Source organism: Taudactylus pleione, unplaced genomic scaffold (genome assembly GCF_031769625.1).
Source record: "Taudactylus pleione unplaced genomic scaffold, aTauple2 ptg000178l, whole genome shotgun sequence".
Taxonomy (NCBI): Eukaryota; Metazoa; Chordata; class Amphibia; order Anura; family Myobatrachidae; genus Taudactylus; species Taudactylus pleione.
This window is the reverse complement of record NW_028284580.1, coordinates 5,269,616-5,286,303: the sequence shown is the minus strand read 5'-3', so window position 1 is coordinate 5,286,303 and position 16,688 is coordinate 5,269,616.

Below are 16,688 nucleotides of genomic sequence, written 5' to 3'. Positions count from 1 at the left end.
TAAGTGAACCATGCCAAACATGTGTAAGTATATGCTGTTACATACTTACACCTTGCGAAATGACAGATGACAAAAAATCACCTGTTATTTCTCATGGGCCGCTAGTCAATCAGTGATTGCTTTACATGTAGTGGCCGCTCATTGGCTGGTTCCACGTAGGTCCAGCTGACCAGTCTGGGGCTGGTTATGCTTTGGGAGGAGGGGCCCTACGTCATTTTTTTAACACATTTAACCCATTTTTTACAGGTACAACACGCAAACAGCCTTCACATATATCACTGCTAGCTCGGGAGAGATTTGTAGAGAGAAAATACTGCAATCTCGGGTGAGTAATCTCATCTAAACTTGCTACTTGGGGGAGATATCTCAATCTGCATCACCATCGGAAAACCCACTTTCACCTAAACTCACTTCTTAGTAAATTTGCGAGATGAAAAATGGGAAAATCACCCGAGATTTGGTGATGCAAATTGAGATTAAAAAAACAAAACTCGACCAATCTTGATTCTTAGTAAATTTACTCCCTAGTGTCATTCTCCTGCACCAGTCCTGCATCTGGATCTCCAGCATGTGTACTCAGCAGAGCATCCGTGCACTGACTCCTAGTGCCATTCTCCTGCACCAGTCCTGCGTCTGGATCTCCAGCTTGTGTACTCAGTACAGCATCTGTGTACTGACTCCTAGTGCCACTCATCTATACCAGTCCTGTGTCTGGATCACCAGCATGTGTACTCAGTACAGCATCCATGTACTGACTCCTAGCGCCATTATCCTGCATCAGTCCTGCATCTGGATCTACAGTGTGTGTACTCAGTACAGCATCTGTGTACTAACTCCTAGTGCCATTCTCCTGCACCAGTCCTGCATGTGTACGTAGTACAGCATCTGAGTACTGACTCCTACTGCCACTTGTCTATACCAGTCCTGTGTCCGGATCACCAGAGATACTCTCTAGTGCAAGCTCTTCCTGGGATCTCCAGTGTTTTCACATTTCAAGTTCCCTTTATTGTAGTCCAGTGTATGAACTCACAGTATTCTCTGCATTCATTATCCTGCATACTCATCTCCATTCCATATCATAACATGGTGTTCGCAGGCTCTCAGCCATCTTATTTAAAATATCATCTCACAGTCTCCTTGTCACTCCCAGGTACCTGACCAGAGGACCACGACCTGCTCACTTGGTGCGGCGAAACTCAAATCCCAATAGGAGGGGTCACTGGTGAAGACCACCAAGTGGGTTAGACTCCGCGCCTCTAGTCAGGCCCAGCCAACATCTGGGTTGACTAATAAAGAGGACATTATTACTGAAACACTATCTGTTGCTTCCAGAAACCCTAACCACCCGGCTCCCAAACCTCCAACTGAGGAATCCCTTGTTGCGGACAGTGACAGAGAGCTTGGATGCTGCGTGATGGGTGCTATTCTGGGAGAGGGGTGATGGGTGCTGTGATCTGTGCTGTGCTGGGAGTGGGGTTCTGGGCTGAATGAGCACCAGGGTATTGGGTGAGTTGTGTAGTGCTGTGTGAGGGGGAGTGCTGGGATAGTGGCGATGTGTCAGATGAGGGGCGATGACACCTTTCTGTGCTGGGAAAGAGGGTTCTGTGCTGGGTGAGGGCCAGGGTGATGGGTGCTGTGCTGGGAGAGAGGAAATGGGTGCTGTGATCTGTGCTGTGCTGGGAGAGGGGGTGCTGTGCTGAGTTAGGGCTGGAGAGGGGGTGCTGTGTTGGGAGAGAGGTAATGGGTGCTGTGCTGGGAGAGGGGCAGGGGCATATTTAAAATGGGTGTAGGGAGTGTGGTGCACATGGACCCCTGGGTCCAGGGAAGTCCCGCATCACAAACCCTGCACCCATACTTTTTTTTTATACGTAGCTTTTCAATGTCCCATGGAGTAGTGCTAGAGAAAATGCCTGGAAAATGGCCGCCACAGACATTCTCCCGGCATTTTGCGCAAGCACAGTAGACTCCGGGCACAGTCATGACCAGTAGGAAATCACTGGGAAAATGGCTGCCCCATCATTTTCCCAGTGATCTGCATGTGAGCAGTAGATTCCGGACACCCAGAGTCTACCGCTGCTGTCAGTTTGCTGATGGCAGCCAGGGAGAGCAGGGAGCCCCAGTTGGAGAGTGAACATGGGCCCCCTCCTATCTTAATATGTCTGTGGAGAGGGGTGCTGGGCTGGTAGATGGGCGCTTTGCTGGGAGAGGGGTGAAGGGTGCTGTGCTTGGTGAAGGGTGCTATGCTGAGAGATGGGTGTTGTGCTGGGTAAGGGGTGCTGTTTGGGTGATGAGTGCAGTGATCTGTGATCTGTGCTGGGAGAGGGGTGCTGTACTGGGGGATGGGTGCTGTGATGTGATCTGCGCTGGAAGCACAGCACAATGGGGAAAGGGGCCACAGCACAGTGAGAGGAGAGAGCACCACCCAATATCTTGCCTAGGGCACTAATTTGGCTAGGGCTGGCTCTGAGGAGCATACACTGTTTGCATATATAGGTTATTGTTTACTGCACGCTGTTTCTTAATATACAATGTTTTTGGTTCAAATATATTTACCAAATATATTCATGCTTGCCTACACTCATGGGAGTCGCGGAAGGCTCACGATTTTTCGGGTAACCTCCCGCAACCCCAAAAATTTAGGCAGATCTCCCACATTCCGTCCACTTCCTAGTGAAGTGGGCAGGATAGGGAGATTTTCCAAGAAATTTGTGGGTCCTTAGGGAGGGGGTGGGTCTAAATGTCACAAAGTAAGTCATTTAGCACCCCCCCTTCTTACGGACCCGTGATTCTTGGGCTTGTCCTGTAAGGGCGGTGGGGCCTAATAACAGCTATAGTCTGGCTCCGCCCCCCGAAGCTGAGAGCAGCAGCTCTACTCCGGCTGCTCCCGGAAAGGATTACACAGAAGTCGGTAAGTATGCATATTTTCTTCAATAGAAATTGTATACTGCATTTGTATAATCAGAATAGCAAACATATAACTGCATTGAACTCTTACTTAAAGCTGTCAAATCAATCCACATTTTTAGGTACATGAGAGTATTTTATATAGGAGTATAAAAGCTTGCATGTGTGACATTCCCTCATTAGGGTAAAAATAAAAATACAGTAAATCTTCAGAGGGAAACAAAAATAGAATTGACTGTTATATTATGTTCTCTTAGCAATCATTGGCAGCAAAGATTACACAAAAGCAATATTTGTAATCAGGGCCAGAGACATATTGAATAAATCCCTTGTCATAAAAATATAAGCTTTCTGAAAATGTACAGTCACATGTGTGTTATTCTCTCATTAGGGTTAGGGGAAAACACAAAATGTGGCATTCACATGTGTTAAATCTTCCATAGAACACTGGCAACAAAAAATACTGGCTGCCTGACATGGTAATTTACCGGTCCTACAGGTTCTACCACATTGTAGGGCCAATGCCAATGGGCAAACAACTTACTTTCTCCAACGCTAGAACTTTGTCCCCTGGATGAAACTTTCTGACCTGAGCTGTGGCATCATAGGCTTGTGTCTGACGAGTTTGGGCCTCTATAAGGTTTTCTCGAACAATATGCCCTATTTCATACAGCTGTTCATATAATTTTCTAAATAATTTACAATGTTTGGTTCCTCTATCTTCTGCTTTTCCCAGCCTTCCTTCAAGATGTCTAGGATGCCTCTTGGTTGCCTTCCAAAGAGGAGCTCATAAAGGCTAAACCCAGTTGAGGATTGGAGTACCACACGTATGGCATACATGAGGTAAGGGAGTACTTCATCCCACTCCCATTTATTATCCAGGACAGCCCAGTATATCATAGACTTTAAGGTCCTGTTAAATCTTTCCACCAACCCATCCGTCTTAGGGTGGTATACTGAGTCATGCAGTCGTATTATTCCCAACTTCTTATACAATTCTTCCAATACTTAGGACATAAATGGAGTCCCCTGATCTGTAAGGATTTCTTTAGGGAACCCAAGAAGAGAAAAGAGGAGCATCAACTCCCTGGCAATAGTAGTTGTTTTGGTATTCTGCAAGGGTATTGCTTCTGGATAGCGGGTGGCGTAATCCAAGATCATCAGAACATATTGTTTACCCCGCTTTGATTTTTTCAGTGGACCAATGAGATCCATTGCAATACGGTCAAATGGTACCTTAACAATAGGCACTGGCACTAGTGGTTCTCTCAAATGAGGCCTTGGGCTGGTCTTTTGGCACACAGGACACCATTTGCAGTATCATTTTACTTCAGCCGTGATTTTTGGCCAAAAGCATCAGAGCAAAATACGTTCCAGTGTTTCTCTTCTCCGAGATTACCTCCCCAAAGATGGGTATGAGCGGCTTGCAACACTAGTGTTATAAGTACCCGGGGCACTAACAGCTGCTCAATCTTCTTCACTTGCTCCACTTTGACTCTATATAGTAGATCGCCTTTAAGGACAAAATATGGAGTGCCCTCTGGTGGTTAGCCATTTTTTTTATGCCATTAACTTCTATAACACTAGCCATGACAATCCCAAGGGCAGCATAATTTTGTTGATCTTGGGCAAAACTTCACAGGTCTATGTCAGACGGCAGCATATCCCAATCTGGACTGGGGCTATTCTCACTGAAAATTGGTGAGTCAGACATTCCTTCTCCAAAGAGGACTAGCCGTGCTGTTTCACTCTTCTCCCTTTTCTGAGGTAGGGCCTTGGAGACTTTACATTGGCATTGTCTGTGGTTCCTCCACAAGCTCAACAAATCCTGGGAAATTGCGTTCCAACATGATAGGATCGGGGAGCTTAGGTTCGGAATGGGTATGACGATTCCCGTCAGCGGCAGCCCGACAGGAGCAGAGTGCGACGCAGCGGAAGCCCGACAGTGCTGGAAATCCCGATCGTGGATAGGTAAGTATCCACTAACCTAACCTAACCTCCCTAACCCTAACCCTCCTTAGGGGTGCCTAACCCTAACTTCCCCCCCAAGTGCCTAACCCTAATCCCCCCTCTAAGTGCCTAACCCTAACCACCCCCTTCCCCGCTACCTAAACCTAAGTCCCCCGGGGGGGTGCCTAACCCTAAATCCCCCCCGGGGGTGCCTAACCCTAACCCTCCCTCCCCCTAGCCTAACCCTAACCCTCCTGGGGGGTGTCTAACCCTAAGTCCCCCCCGGGAGCCCTAAACCTAACCCTCCCCCCCCTTGGCTGTCCGCTTGCGGTGCCCGGCATCACTACGATCGTGATGCCGGGCGCCGGTCTCCCGGCGTCGGGGAAATGCGGGCGTCTACATCTAGACGCCCGGCATTTCACCCTTGCCGGGATAAGACAGTCGGGAAGCCGGCTGCCGGTATATAGGCAGTCGGCTTCCCGATTGCTTCCCCTTAAGATCAACCACGGCGACCACCTCATAATTGCGCCCCTTTATGGTTATAAAAACATCGATCAACCAGTAGCCCGACACTTCAAAGCACAGAACCACACACTATCAAGCCTAAAATATAAAATCATATACAGTATCATATACTATTGTCTCTACATGGAGGGGACCGCAACAAAAAACTATCACTATGCGAATCCAAATGGATACACCTGTTGGAGACTCAGGCACCACGGGGCTTAAACGAAACTATAGCATGGAATGTCTTCTTATAACAAATCGACGGCTTCAGTAACGCAGTAGCCACTTAATCTGGCCATGTTTTCAAATTAGATGCTTGCAATATTCATTGCGGCATCTTCAGGAGATCCATTCTGCTAGTCTTCAGTTGGTGCAGTATAAGCACCTGACTCACTGCCACACTACTGAATATTGCTTGGAACTATTTTAGTAGACATGTGACATGTCCAGGGCATTATTCATTTCTACAAGTCATGTTTTAACCCAGTGACTTATAAATATGTGTCCAGTGTTAGTGTATACACATGATATGCATTTCTTTCATGCTTTATATGGATTTAGGATGTATATTTTCTTGTGTTCATTTTTCCATTAATAGACGAGTTTTTATCCTGTTTTATTATTGAAATAACATATTTTTACATTATTGCACATTGTTATTTAAAGCTCATGCTGTTATGCACCAGCATTTTTATATCATATTTTTAAAGCACATGCACTTCTTTGTTTACTAGTATTCAGCACAGCCAGTATTTTCACTCTAATCTCCCCCGATTGGTCTGACGACGCCACGGATCTTGGTTGCCTAGGACGCGGATGACGTCAACTTGTACGGACATGTTGGAGCTTCCCTGATTCCAGGCGCTGGTCAGCTGTCGGGAGAGTCCAGCGTGATCACACACGCGTCTTAACAGCTCACTCTATTTAAGGCAAGACACTTCGTTCGTTCACTGTTTATACACAAGTCCTGATGAAAAGGTTTGCTGTTGACCTTGAAATGTTGACACCGTTTGTGTAAAGATGTTTTCTATTTAATACACTTTGGCTATTTGTTCAACATTGGAGTGCTGCCTACCTTCTTTCTATTGGGAACTACACAGTATCTATCTATCTATCTATCTATCTATCTATCTATCTATCTATCTATCTACATTGTCTCACTCTTTGGGGGGTTTCTACATCTATCTTTCGACATTCTCTCTCTCTGTGGGGGTTTCTACTCCATCTATCTACATTCTCTCTCTCTCTCTCTCTCTCTCTCTCTGGAGGGTTTCTACTCTATCTGTCTATATGTTATGAATCTAGGATTAGATTCACTACTGAGTAGCTATACTGTAGTTCTGAGGATTATGTAGTTATGACTGTTGGAGTACCCCTAAGAATGAAGTCCAGCAACAGCTTTGAGGGCTGGAAATGTTAACAAGATTCGGCTTTGACTGAGTAGCAGCCTTGGGGCTGATGGTGCTTGGCTTGGTGCCGTGTAGCAGCCTTGAGGGCTGGTAATGCTTGGCAAGGTGCGACCTTTGGGCCGTGTAGCGGCCTTGAGGGCTGGTAGTGCTTGGCAAGGTGCGACCTGTGGGCCGTGTAGTAGCCTTGAGGGCTGGTAGTGCTTGGCAAGGTGCAGCCTTTGGGCCTTGTAGCAGCCTTGAGGGCTGGTAGTGCTTGGCAAGGTGCGAGCTTTTGGCAGTGTAGCAGGATCCAGAGTTGCATTGGCAAAAAGACGCAGAAGTGCGACTTGTGCAACCAAGATGACACAAGTGGCAGGAGACACTAGATTGCGGCTTGTGCCACTGAGAAGACACAGGAGACACTGGACTGCAGCTTGAGCTGCTGAGATGACACAGCGGCAGGAGACACTGGAGTGCGGCTTATGCCACCGGGATGACACAAGTGGCAGGAGACTCTAGACGGTGGCTTGTGCCTCCAAGATGACACAAGCGGCTGGTGGCACTGAAGTGCGACTTGTGCCACCTAGATGACACAAGCGGCAGTAGACATCGGATAATGGCCTGGGCCGCCAAGATGACACAAGCTGCAAGACACACTGAATTATGGTCTGTGCCACCGAGATGATACAAGTGGCAGGACGTTGGGTTGTGTAGGCAGGAGTTGTTGGATTGTGGCCTGTGACTCCAGGATGACACAAGCGGCAGGAGACACTGGAGTGCGGCTTGAGCTGCCAAGATGACACAGTGGCAGGTGGCACTGGAGTGCAACTTGTGCCGCCGAGATGACACAAGTGACAGTAGACACTGGATAATGGCCTGTGCTGCTGAGATGACACAAATGGCAAGAGACACTGGAGTGTGGCTTGAGCTGCCGAGATGACACAGTGGCAGGAGACACTGGAGTGTGGCTTGTGCCACCTGGATGACACAAGCGGCAGGAAACTCTAGAGTGTGGCTTGTGCTGCCTAGATGACACAAGTTGAAGTTGGCACTGGAGTGCAACTTGTGTCGCCGAGATGACAAATGTGGCAGGAGACACTGGATAATGGCCTGTGCCGCCGAAATTACACAAGTGGCAGGAGACACTGAATTATGGCCTGTGCCGCCGAGATGACACAAGCGGCAGGATGCTGGATTGTGGTCTATGCCGCCGGCATGACACAAGTGGCAGGAGACACTGGAGTGTGGCTTGTGCCACCAAGATGACATGACCGTTAGGAGACACTCAAGACAGGCTGAGGTAGAAGACACTCAACTTGACAGGATGCAAAAACCAGAACCGGAAACACGTGAAATGCTATCACCAGCATCTGAGCAACGCATCAACAGGAAAGAGATAGAAGGAGTAACGAATCCCATCCCGCCAGAGATAACATATTTCTAGAGGGAGCACTATTATGAATAGACAGTATGATGACTCCATCTTACAGCAACTTGTCTAAGGGAACTGTCGGGAGCACCGTTGTCCAACAAGACGCAGCGGCGGCTTGTGACAGTACCCCCCCCCTTGACGAGGGGCTAACAAACCCCTAGCACTAGGTTTCTCAGGGAAGCTCTGAAATAATTTTCTTATCAAGTCAAGTGCATGCAAACATCTCACGGGAACCCAGGACCACTCTTCTGGTCCATACCCTTTAGAATGAACCAGGAACTGAAGACCCCCATGTGTAAACCTGGAATCCAAGATTCTCTCGATAATAAATTCCTGATGGCCTCTGATGAGGACAGGCCATCTGACTGACCATCTGGAGCCGAACCTGGAAGAAGAGAACACCGGTTTAGCAAGTAGCAGTGAAACGTGTTATTTATCTTGAGGGTGTTAGACAATTTAAGATGAAAGGCCACTGGATTGATCTGGGAGATAATTATAAAGGGCCCAGTTAATCTGTGACCCAAATTTTGTGATTGCTGGCAGATGTTGATGTTCTTGGAGGACAAACAGACCAGATTTCCCACCTTGAAGTTGCATGGTCTCCGACGTTTATCTGCCCAGGTCTTGGAGCAACAAAAAGCCTTAAAGAGACATTGGCAGACCTTCTTCCAGACAGACTGAAATCTAGAAACTGATGTTGAGGATGGAGTACCAGTTGAGACCACGTCAAAAGAGTTAACTCTGTGGTGCAGCCCAGAGTTACAAAAGAAAGAAATGGAGGATGATGAGTGGCAGGAATTATTGAAAGCAAATTCTGCAATGGGAAGAAGAGAAACCCAGTCATTCTGATACTTGGAAAAAAAACATTGGAGATACTACTCCAAAGACTGGTTCACCTGTTCCGTCTGTCCGTACGACTGTGTATGGTACCCGGAGGATAAACTGATGTTGATGCCTAAGGCAGAGCAAAAATTCTTCCAAAAACATGCCACAAACTGAAGGCCTGATTCAGACCCGCTCGCGAGCACACAGCGCTCGCAAGCGGGTCACTGGTCCCCCACTGCGCATGCGCACACCGGAGCCAGGTCTGGCGCGTGCATGTGCAAGCCCCAGTGAGCAACGGCAGCTCCGTCACTCCTGGGCTCACTACAAGATGGGGGCGGCTGTCGATATTGATTGACAGCTCGCCCCATTTTGTAGGCAGGGAGGGGGGTGGCAGTGCAAATGGAGGCGTTACCGAAGGAACTCCTGCCATTTGGGGGCGGCCCCACTGACATCACTTGTGATGTCAGTGGTGAGGTTCCGGCTCTATTAGAGCCGGAAACTCACTGGGGCTTGCCGAAAACGAGACCCTACCACAAGGGTCTCGTCGCAAGCCCAATGGTCGAGACCATCGCGAACATCACCTGGCCACTTGTAAAGGAGGCCAGCTCCAATTAAAAAAAAAAAACACCCTGATTCAGAGCGAGCTCCCTGAAAGAGCGTCCGGGTCTGAATCAGGGTCTGAGTCCCTCGGGTAAACCATTGAGTTTGTAATTGTGTAAAATAAACAGAGAAGATAACTCCTTATGGAACAATGGAAGGAGATGGTAGGTCCACAATAAGGTCTATGGCGATATGGGTCCAGGGCTTAGAAGGAGTAGGAAGAGGAAGCAGGAGACCGGCAGGAGCGGCGCAAGAAGATTTGTGTAGAGCACATGTGTCACAGGCTAACACAAACTCCTGAACATCTTGAACCATGGATTGCCACCAAACTGAGCGAGATAGTAACTCGGCTGTTTTAGAGATATCCAGATGACCAATTGCTTTGGAAGAATGAAAGTCCAACAGAACTACCTTCCGGAATCTCTCAGGGACAAACAACACCCCTTGTGGCTTCTCAGCTGGAGCTTCAGATGGACAGGCACTGAAGAAATCTGCAAGACTCCTGGTCATGCTAAAATGGATGTTAGAAATGGAAACAATGATCTCTTCCAGGACAGTGAGAGGCTGAACAGGTTGGAAACTTTGAGATAACGCATCTGCTTTGAGGTTCTTGGAGCCGGGCCAGAACAAAATAATGTAATTGAAGAGGGTGAAGAACAATGCCCACTGTGCCTGTCTGGCATTCATCCTCTTAGCAGTCTCTATATATGACAAGTTCTTATGGTCAGTGAGCACCATGATCACATGGTTTGCTGCTTCCAGATAGTGCCTCCAATCCTCAAATGCCCACTTGATGGCCAATAGTTCACGATTCCCCACATCATAGTTTCTCTCACTGAGGCAAACTTCTGGGAGAAGAAGGTGCAGGGATGTAACTTAATATCTCCAGGATCCCTCTGTGATAGAATTGCACCCACGCCTACCTCGGAGGCATCTACCTCGACAGTAAATGGAAGATCTGAATTTGGGTGACGAAGAATCGGAGCAGATGTGAAGGTGGACTTCAGAGAGTTGAAAACTTGGAGAGCTTTGACAGGCCAGTTAGCAACATCACAAAATAATACAAAAAAGAAGGAAATGTCCATTGCGGTGCACTAATCAGACAACATGACATAAAACATAACTTTTATTAATTAATCAATAATATAAGGACTAAAAAGCGAAATATTTAAAAAGGGGATGGTGATGTGTGTGATATGAATGAATGTATGAATAAAAAAGCGTGCGCTCCTCTTATATTATGTATCCTGATGTCAATATCATTGGACTGGTTAGCATGTATGATCCAGGATAGGTAAAAACCTTATCCTCTTGTTACTAAAATCCATGTATGGGAGTGTAGTACAATCTATATCATCATTTATAACAGTGAAATGGCAATCCTTACACGCTCCAATTGATGATACAATTTAGGTAGCGTGGGCTGTGATATTAGAGGACAATACTATTTTACTTGCAGTAAAGGGAATCACCCCATTAGATATCTGCAAGGGAATAGGATCCCACAAATTACGTAAACCTCAACCTACATGATATAGATTGTACTACACTCCCATACATGGATTTTAGTAACAAGAGGATAAGGTTTTTACCTATCCTGGATCATACATGCTAACCAGTCCAATGATATTGACATCAGGATACATAATATAAGAGGAGCGCACGCTTTTTTATTCATACATTCATTCATATCACACACATCACCATCCCCTTTTTAAATATTTCGCTTTTTAGTCCTTATATTATTGATTAATTAATAAAAGTTATGTTTTATGTCATGTTGTCTGATTAGTGCACCGCAATGGACATTTCCTTCTTTTTTGTATTATTTTGTGGTATTATACATTGTCCGTGGTAGCACCCCCACGTTTTCCGAACGAGAGATAGTGATATATGTGGGGTTTACGATATTGATTTATATAGGCATATATGGTATCTAGTGCAACAGGAAACCCTATTCGAAATTATACAGTTAGCAACATCAGCTCCTTTCTTAGTAAGCTCCACGATAGGAGTGACAATGGACGAGAAACACTTGATGAATCTCCTATAGTAATTGGCAAAGCCAAGAAAGCGTTGCACAGCTTTCAAATTGATAGCCTGAACCCAGTCCAAGATGGCATTGGCTCTGCCTGGATCCATAGAGAACCCTCAAGATGAGATTATATATCCAAGGAATGATACTGTACCTCTTGGATCTTGAACTCACACTCTCTGGTTTAGCATATAAATTGTTCTCTAGGAGTTTCAATAGCACCTGTCTCAGGTGCTGACGGGAGTGTTCCAGGGAGCTAGAATAAAACAGGATATCATCAAGATAGACAACTTTGAATACTCCAAGATATTCTCTCAATACATCATTGATGAAATCCTGGTAGATGGCTGGGGCATTGGACAGGCCGAACGGCATCACCAGATATTCATAATTGCCAGAATGAGTGTTGAAGGCCATTTTCAATTCATCACCTTTCCTGATACGAACAAGATTATACCCTCCTCTAAGATTGATCTTGCAGAAGATGAATGCTCAACAAAGCTGGTCGAACACGACAGAAATAAGAGGCAGCAAATAGGAATTCTTCACAGTGATCTTGTTCATCCCTCAAAAATGTATGCACGGTCACAAAAAAGAAGCCTGCTCCAACTGGAGACTTGGAGGGTCGAATGAAGCCCTTCTCTAAAGCATCCTAGAATGTACTCCTGCATCGCCTTGCTTTCCGGAAGAGACAGTGCATATAGTCTGCCTTTGGGAAGCCTTGCTCCAGGAAGCAAGTAAATTACACAGTCATAAGGGTAGCGAGGAGGTAGAGTGTCTGCCTTCTTCTTAGATAAAACCTCTTCCAAGTCTCGATAAGGAGCCGGAATCTTGGAGGCCAACTTGGACTGGACGGTGGCAGCTGGAGAACAGGAAAGGTGGTGAAGTGGGAAGAGCAGGTGCTTCCTCATTGAAGAATCTCTCCAGTATGCCAATGGATGATGGGGTTGTTTCCTGAGCCATGGTAGGCCTAAAACCAATGGCGCTAGCAGACACATGAAGCAGCAGGAAAGTTATTTCCTCTCAATGCAAGGCTCCTATAGACAGCAGGAAAGTTTTTTCCTCTGAATGCAAGGCTCCTATAGACAACCGAAAGGGAGGTGTTTGGGTGAAAATTGTAATCTTGGACAGTTCCTTGCCATTAGGGCCAACAACTGAGAGAGGTTGTGGTAAAGACTCGGACGCTAGTCCCAGGGTGTTAAAGAACTAAATATCCATAAAGTTGCCAGCTGCACTGCTATCCAGAAAGGCAGAACGGGATCTTGAAGATCTTCCATCTGAATTACTGTGGGAATAATGACTGAATTAGAGGGAGAGACAGATGCAAGGCCTAGATACAACTCTCCCAATATACCTAGACCGTGCCTTTTTCCAAATTGACTGGACAAAAGAAGGCGGTATGTCCTTTTCCTCCACAGTACATGCAAAGACCTTGTGACCATCTTCTACGTTTCTCTTCAGCAGATAGGTGGAAAGCTCCTAACTGCATGTGTTTCCCTGGGTCCGGCAAAGTCACCTACACTGGCGACTGAGGAGAGGACATTGGGAGCTCCTTCTCAAACCTTCATTCCCAAAGTCGACGATCAATGTGGATGGCTAGATGCATAAGGTCATTAAATGTCTCAGGAACAGAGTGCTGCACTAAAATGTGCTTGATCTGGTCTGAAAGGCCTGAGTGAAATTGACTCCGTAGTGCTGGGTCGTTTAACCCAGAGTCAATAGACCACTTGCGGAACTCAGGGCCTGATTCAGACCCGCTCGCGAGCGCTGAGCACTCACAAGTGGGTCGATGTTGGCCCAGTGTGCATGCGCACGAGGGAGCCGGCTCCGTCGTGCGCATGCGCGAGACCCGGATAGCGACGGCCATGCCGTCGCTCCGGGTCTCGCTACAAAGGGGGCGTGCTGTCGATGGTGAGTGACAGCACGCCCCCTTTGGTGGGCGTGCCAGGGGCGTGTCTGCCCAGACGGAGGCATTCCCATGGGAACGCCTACCATCTGGGGCCGGCCCCACTGACATCACAAGTGATGTCAGTGGGAGTGCTCTTGGCTCTGATAGAGCCAAAAGCACTCCAGGGCTTGCGGCAACGAGACCCTACCGCAAGGGTCTAGTCGCAAGCTCGATGGTTGTGATGGTTGTGATCATCGCGACCATCTTTTTGGCTGCTCGCTATAGCTGTGGGTGGTCACAGCTATGCGAGTGCCAGGAGGCCGCTAAAAAAAAACAGAGGGACGGCCCTGATTCAGAGGGAGTGCTCTGTCATAGTGTCCAGCTCTGAATCAGGGACTCAGTGCAGTAATCCTCCACAGCTCTCTGTCCCTGTTTTAAGGATCTAAGACTAGACTCCGCCAATGCTTCCTTATCCGGATCGTCATAGAGGAGACCTAATGTGAAGAAAAATGCATCCACAGTTTGAAGTGCACTGTGCATGGGAGAAAGACCAAAGGACCAGGTCTGGGGATCACCTTGAAGCAACGAGTTTATAATACCAACTCATTGGGTTTCGGAGCCAGATGACCCAGGTCGTAGTCTGAAATATAACTTGCAGCTCTCTTTAAAATTCAGAAAGTCCTTGTGTCTGCCTGAAACTCGGTCTGGCAAACTTAATTTGGGCTCCTGAGGATCTGCTGGAGCGGAGGCAGCTCAGGATTCCTCTACATGAAGAGAATGTTCCTGAACCTTCTGGTTCAGGGCTTGGATCTGTGCTGTGAAGATTTGAGCCAGATTCTGGATGGGTTCGATGATCACAAACCTTAAACACTGTGATCATCCTAAAATTTTTAAGGCCGGTGATAATGTTATGAATCTAGGATTAGATTCACCACTGATTAGCTATAGTGCTAAGGATTATGTAGTTATGACTGTCGGGGTACCCCTAAGAATGAAGGGCAGCAACAGCCTTGATGGCTGGTAATGTTAACAATATTCGGCTTTGGCCGAATAGCAGCCTTGGGGGCTGGTGGTGCTTGGCTTGGTGCGCCTTGGCCTAGTACCAGCCTTGAGGGCTAGTAGCGCTTGGCAAGGTGTGGCCTTTGGGTCATGTAGCAGTCTTAAGGGCTGGTAGAGCCTGGCAAGGTGCGGCCTTTGGGCCATGTAGCAGCCTTGAGGGCTGGTAGTGCTTGGCAAGGTGAGGCTTTTGGGCTGTGTAGCAGCCGTGAGGGCTGGTAGTGCTTGGCAAGGTACGGCCTTTGTGCCGTGTAACAGGATGCAGAGTTGCGTCGGCAAAAAGACGCAAAAGTGTGACTTGTGCTGCCAAGATGACAGAAGTGGCAGGAGACACTGGAGTGCGGCATGTGCCGCCGAGATGATACAAATGGCAGGAGACACTGGAGTGAGGCTTGAGCAGCCGAGATGACACAGCAGCAGGAGACACTGGAATGCAGCTTGTGACGCCGGGATGACTAAGCGGCAGGAGACTCTAGAGTGCGGCTTGTGGCGCCGAGATGACACAAGCGGCAGGAGGCACTGGAGTGTGACTTGTGCCACCTAGATGACGCAGGCGGCAGTAGACATGGATAATGGCCTGTGCCACCAAGATGACACAAGCAGCAGGAGACACTGAATTATGGCCTGTGCCACCGCGATGACACAAGCGGCAGGACGCTGGATTGCGTAGGCATGAGTTGCTGGATTGTGGCCTGTGCCGCCGGGATGACACAAGAGGCAGGAGACACTGGATAATGGCCTGTGCCACCGAGATGACACAAGTAGCAGGGGGCACTGAATTATGGCCTGTGCCACCGAGATGACACAAGCGGCAGGACGCTGGATTACGTAGGCACGAGTTGCTGGATTGTGGCCTGTGCCGCCGGGATGACACAAGCGGCAGGAGACACTGGATAATAGCCTGTGCCACCGAGATGACACAAGTAGCAGGAGACACTGAATTATGGCCTGTGCCGCCGAGATTACACAAACGGTAGGAGACACTCAAGACAGGCTGAGGTACAAGTCACTCGACTTAACAGGAATCAGACACCAGAACTGGAAACACGTGAAATGCTATCACCGGCTTCCGAGCAATGCATCAACAGGAAAGAACTAGAAGGAGTAACGAATCCGGTCCCGACAGAGATGCCTTATGGCTAGAGGGAGCACTTTCATGAATAGACGATACAATGACTCCGTCTTCCAGCAACAGGCCTAAGGGAACTGTTGGGCGCACCGTTGTCCAACAAGATGCGGTGGCAGCTTGTGACACTACATTCTCTCTCTCTGGGTTCTACATCTATCTATCTATCTATCTATCTATCTATAGTCTTTCTCTTTGGGTAGTTTCTACATCCAGAGCCGGCCCTAGGCATAGGCATTCTAAGCAAATGCCTAGGGTGACTGGAATGTCTAGGGGCATTCGGCTCTGCAGCTCAGTCACTCCCTCCCCCACACTACAATACAGCAGTGCAGACTCTGCCCCGTTAACGCCCGGCAGCCCAGTCAATTCAATTACAGAGAATGAAATGAATCAATGACCTGCTCTGCCACTCAACCGATGCTCCGCCCACACCCGCGGCTGTCTTAAGCCCCACTCCCTGTCAACAATAGCCCCGCCTACTCAACTGCAGCTGTCAGAAGCACCATCGCCAGTGTTGCTAAGCTCAGCCCAACCCCTTTGTGCTCCTGGAGCTCTGCCTATTCACCCCCCCTTACCAGAAGCTCCACCCATCCTGTCTGGTACTCTAAGCCCCACCTCTACCCACATGGATCCCATTCCCCACACAGTCTCCTTGCCTGAAGCTGCACTCCCAGTTGTAAAGCAGAACTGCTCAGCTGGCTGAGGAGGAGCCTACTGAAATGGAAATTAGTTGGTAAAAGTAAGTTGTTGTTTTTATATTAGCTTTGACCCCACAGTTTTTTTCCCCATGAAATTTGGGCAATGGGGAGTGTTCCTGTCAGCTACTTTAGCAGATACTTTAAGCCTTGGGATTGTTCAAATTTGGCTGGCTATAAGACTGCTTGTTTTTGTTCTGGCGTGTATTGTGATTATGTGGATGTACAGTGGGTGTCATTCACTGAATGATGTGCTTTGTCTGTAAGCTAGAACCTAGG